Below are 5917 nucleotides of genomic sequence, written 5' to 3'. Positions count from 1 at the left end.
TCTCAAGCCCTGGCCTGGGGTCCATAAGGCTATTTTTAGCAGCAGGCCTGGGTCATGTGACCCCGATGGAATCCCAGCTGCCATTTTTGTCCCAGTGTTGGGGAGGACAAGGCAACAGCTGTCAGCAGCGTCAGGTGACACTTAGTCATATTCCCCCAACAGGCTCTGATAACATCTGAAGTTTGTGAGGAGGGGGACTCTGGCCCAGATGGAGCAAGGCTGTACAGGGGTTCCCGAGGACATAAACCAAGGGCTGTTGATGAAGACATCCTGTTCTTAAACTCCAACCTGACTCAGCCGAGAACCTTCCTCCTGTCCTGAAACTGGATTTTGGAGACTGAAGTACCAGAGTCACATCAGAACTACAGCAAAGACTTTAGAAATTAATAAAGCAAGTCTATCGTGTGCAGAAGGAATCCAAAGTAGAGACAGTTTCTTGCTGTCTGGATCATTCAAAAAGGGTCAGTTTTGCCATAAATACCCTGGCTTGCATAGCCCTGATTACTGGCCTCGCCCGGCCCTGAATTCTCTTCCACTCCTTGCAAACCAAACTGCAGCAATGACAACTCTATTCAGGGTAAGCTCAAGTTATCCTACTCACCCCTCCTCCCTGCACAAAACCTTTTTTAAGGTAACTGAAATTTCCTTTTATGTATTCTAATCAAAAAGATTAAAAAACACAACCATAGCGTACAACATGTATTTGTAATATAAACAAACAGAATACAATCTCTAAAGGCCGTTTATTTGCCTCTGTAACACCGAGTTATTTTAAAAAGGAGGTCATCTTAAAATGGAAGATCTCCTATTCTTTTCTGAAGGCCAGTGATTCTGGGAATCTAGCCAAAATGTTTTCAGGAGGGACTTGCACAGGGGCCACCAAAAAAAACACCCTGCTGGTAAAACCATTGGCTTGAGCAGAGTCTCTTCAGGTGATCTTACCTGAATGCATAGGTGTTCAGCAGGCTAATATGGCAAGTGGTGAAAGAGTCCCACATCCCAGAGAACACTTAGCAGGAATGCAAGGAATTTCATGTTCATTCACAGCACCGGGAGAATTCTGTTGTTTGAAAACTTCACTTATTTTTGTTTATAAAAAGACTACATTTCAAAAATGCAGTATTTGTTCTTGAAAAGATTATAACTGGTTTGGATCCAGGTAGATTTTTTCACTCGGTTTCACTCTCTTTCCTAGAGGCCCCATCCCACATGGCTTTTGTATATACAGATCCCTGGATCCCCAGCATAGCCTTTTTTATTGGTCGAAGGGGAACCTCATCCCTTCCTTTTTCCCCCAGCAGAACTGCTGGCTGAATCCTAACCAACACAAAGTAAATGTGAACACCTGGTGAAATAATACTCTGTCATCATCACATACCTGAGACTAAGCTAAGGTAGCCAGGTTCCCAGAATCTCAAATGCAGAAACTCCTGGGGGCAGGGCCTGGTGATGTCACACTGAATAGCTGTACTAATGGGTGTACTTCCACAAGCTACCAGGAACTGTGCCAAGAAAAATGTGGTTTTGAAGAGATGGGCTAGTCACGCACACACAAAGAAGATGGAAATTAACTATGTGGTAAAATGTCAAGTATCAGCTGTTTGTGCCAGAGAATTGCCTCTCATGACAAATGCAACCTGCATTTTCATGACAGTGTGCCATCTGATGCAATGTTCATTTTGTTAGATAGTTAAGCTAGCATTTTTGGTCTTCTGAGTGGTTTGACTTTAGAGACCAGTGTTGCCTATTGGTAAACCTCTTTCTCTAAATTTATTCTAATTAACTACAAATATTTACAAACATCTGTTACTTGTGCACATTTACCCTGGGAACCCACAGGGTTCCAGTTTGAATTCCTTGATCCTGGTAATGTCCAGATTACTAACACAGTATAATGATGTTGATTGTAGAGGCGAGCCATGGAAGCCTGCAGTAGAACAGCTTGACTTGAGTCCAGTAGCCTCTTGTCAGGCTACAAGCTTTCAGGAGCCAAAGCTTGGTCAAAGTTGCTACTGGACTTGAATCTCGCTAGTGTAATTATCTGTTGTCACAATCGCTAGTTCTGCACATTTTAAAAATAACGTCTCTAATCTTTTTGGTGGTGGAGCTACAGAGATTTTAAAAAGAAGCTATCGAATGTGTCGTGTAGCTTACAGCCCCAAGATTTTAATTTGCCACCTGGACTAATCTCAGGGCCAAATCCTAAAACTTGGAGACCTTAGATGAACCCCACCCAGAAGTGCAGCTAGAGGATCAAATCAGGGCCCCTACGGAGTGCATTCACATTTAAAATCTTCTTCCTTGGCATCTCTACAGACAATCACTTAACTCACTACTGTTATCTCAACTCACAGCTAAAAAAGAAAGAAACACAATTTATATTGGGCCGGTTCCTGCTCTCCAGACATGCTTCATGAAGGTAATTAAATACCCTGATGCCAATCTGAATAAGCATGGTAGGTCTACTGACACACTCAAGCCAGAGGGGGGGAATTCCCAATGCCTTAGCAATGGAATGACTGGACGCAGGAGAATTTGAAAGAAGGAAGAGAGCAAGCCTGGTGTAACAGCTGCTAGAGTGTTGGGATTCGGATGTGGGGGACATAGGTTCAAAGTCCCCACTGCCCTGGGCAGTCATGCACTCTTAGCCTAACCTCCCTCACAGGGCTGTTGTTGTGAGGATAAAATGGAGAATCGATGTAAACGGCCATCGGGTGTCCACTGGGGAGAAAGGGGCAAAGCAAAAAAGCAACAAAATAAAGCAACAAATAAAGGGATACAACAATCAGATGTGAACTCTGCAAAAACCACTCACCAAAAGTCTGTGATGACCCTCTAGCCCAGGGGTGGCCAAACTGTGGCTCTGCAGCGGCTCATGATAATTGTATTGCATGAATATCCAGAGAGCCACAATTTGGCTGCCCCTGCTCTAGCCAGTTTGGTGTAGTGGTTTGGAGTGTGGACTTCTAATCTGGCATGCCGGGTTCGATCCTGCACTCTCCCACATACAACCAGCTGGGTGACCTAGGGCTCGCCACGGCACTGATAAAAATGTTCTGACCGAGCAGTGATATCAGGGCTCTTTCAGCCTCACCCACCCCACAGGGTGTCTGTTGTGGGGAGAGGAAAGGGAAGGCGACTGTAGGCCACTTTGAGACTCCTTCGGGTAGGGAAAAGCGGCATATAAGAACCAACTCTTCTTCTTCCTCTTCTAGCCTAAGCAACCCCACAGGTTCAGGTGGGTAGCCATGTTGGTCTGAAGCAGCTGACCAAAGTTCGAATCCAGACCAACAAAAGTTTTTTCAATGCATTAGCCCTTAAGTGAAGCCCTTAGTAAAACAAAATCCCCTCCACAAATAGTTAGAGGGTTCTGTTGCCAGAAGGGCTAATTAAGATGCACAAGTAACCGGGCAATTATAGCTGAGATTGGATTAAGGCGGTTGGTAAAATATGTGAATGGCAGCAGATTAGCAGCATACAAATACAAGAGTTAACAAACAATTGTGAGGATGAAACCTGAGTCCAGTGGCACCTCTAAGATAATAAAACGCTTAATTCTGGGTATAAGCAAGAACACTCCTTGCTGAATCGGAGCATGACCTGAAGGCCCTGATAAAGAGACTAAAGGAAGAAAGTGAAAAAAGGGGACTATACCTAAATATCAAAAAGATCAAGATCATGACAACTACTGGCAGTAGCACCAAAGTCACGATTGACAATGAGAACATTCAATGTATTGATGGTTTCATATTTCTTAGCTCTATGATCTCTCAAAGTGGTGGATGCAGCCGTGAAATCAAACGGTGAATAATGCTGGGCTGGAATGCAATGATAAGCATGAACCAAATATGGAAAAAAAAAGATATCAGCCTTAATACAAAGTTCCGGCTAGTCAACACCATTGTCTTCCCCATAACAACCTAGAATCATAGAATCATAGAATAATAGAGTTGGAAGGGACCTCATTGGTCATGTAGTCCAACCCCCTGCACTATGCAAGACACTCACATCCCAATTGCTCATCCACTCTAAACTGCCTCTCCCTTGAATCTTCACAGAATCAGCCTCTCTGTCAGATGGCTCTCCAGCCTCTGTTTAAAAACTTCCAAAGATGGAGAACCCACCACCTCCCGAGGAAGCCTTTTCCACTGAGAAACCGCTCTAACTGTCAGGAACTTCTTAGAGCGGTTTCTCAGTGGAACCTATGGAAGCGAAAGCTGGACCCTGAAGAAAGAAGACAGGAGGAGAATAGATACTTTTGAATTATGGTGTTGGAGACAAATGCTGCGAATACCATGGACAGCCAAAGTTACCAACAAGACAGTTTTAGGGAGGAGCAAACCAACTATGTCATTAGAAGGCAAGATATTACGGCTAAAGCTCACTTACTTTGGACACATCAAGCGATCAAACTCGCTAGAAAAATCATTAATGCTCAGCATGGTCAGCGGCAAAAGGAAACGTGGTCACCAAAGGATCCGCTGGCTCAGCACGATCAAAGCCAATACAGAGATGACCATGAACCAACTAAAAGAAGCTGTCAGAGAGAGGGGCCCATGGTAAAGACTTTCCTATAGAATTGCCAAGGATCGGACATGACTGAATGGATAACTCCATCATCATAAGCAAGAACGGAGAGACTTAGCATGGGTAGATGCGTCCTTCTTCAGATACATGGAAACAGATTTCCTCAAACAAATGGGGAGGGGAATAATGCCTAACTAGCCCTTCCTGACATGACCTAACTCCTCACCCTTTCTCTACCTGCATGTAACAGTTGAGGAAATCTACTGGATCTACCCCACCCACCCTCAGGACCTCTAAGCATTCAGAGTAGAAACCAATTAGTATATATGAAGCTAAAATACTAGATGGAAATCGAATGCAGAAAACACCCAGAAGTCTTAATGCAGGAAATACAGATGTGATCCATCAGTGAAGTAGCTCAAAACAGGCCAGCATAGAGCTGTTTTGTCAGTGAGGTCCAAGAATGGGCAGCTGCTCAAAATGGCCAAGGACATACAATAAAGACCATCGATCTTGCAAAGATCATGGGCTTAACTCAATATAGAATACTTGCCACAAACAAAGGGCAAAAATACTCACTGCCAAATTTGATGGGAAACATAGCCTAGCTGATCCAGATGTGCCTACTTAACCATCAATAAGGTTCTATCAGAAGTTGAATCCTGTGGCTGTGATTTCCGGATGTTAACAGAGAAAGCAGCAGTGATTGCAACAGAACAAGCATCTCTCTGGGGAAAGAAACTGGATTTTGCAAATGGAAGAAACCAGCCACTGGGAGAGGACCAGACCAAAGCCACGCCAAAACACCTTGCCTTGGGAATAGAGGCCTGTATCCTGCTGCACTACTCAGCAAAACCAGAAGCCTTCCTCCGACCCAAGAGCCACTTAAATGAAAAGAAGGAGCTGCCTTAGGCCAGAGGAACTTCCCCCAGCTTGAAGAGAAGCACCTGGAAATGCAGAGGCATTTGGGCCAGTCATCACAAGAGTCATTCCAAGCAAAAGAGAGATGCCACCTGCCACTGTTCCTGGTCAGCACAACGCAAACCACTGCTGTGGTCCAGCCCCATCCTATAAACCAGGATATGCCCAAGTGACTGGGCTTCCTCACTGGAAGCAGCTGGGGAGACCACACCCCGGCCAGCCGAAGCAGGCCAGAGAAGGATAAACAAGCCAAGCAAGATAACTGCAGCGCATGAAGTGTGCAAAGCACTTTGTGTACATCAGGAGACCTCAGTCAACTACCTTGCAAGGTGTGCAGCTATTCCTAATCCTACATCGCACATCTGGATGATAGAGAGATAGCAGCAGGCCTAAGGCCTTCTAAATGAGCTAATGGCTGCGGGGAAAAGATTTGAACTCAAGACTTTATTGACAAAGTTTATTTATCTGC

This window comes from Paroedura picta, chromosome 1 (genome assembly GCF_049243985.1).
Source record: "Paroedura picta isolate Pp20150507F chromosome 1, Ppicta_v3.0, whole genome shotgun sequence".
Classification (NCBI taxonomy): Eukaryota; Metazoa; Chordata; class Lepidosauria; order Squamata; family Gekkonidae; genus Paroedura; species Paroedura picta.
Note: the sequence above shows the minus strand (reverse complement) of the source record.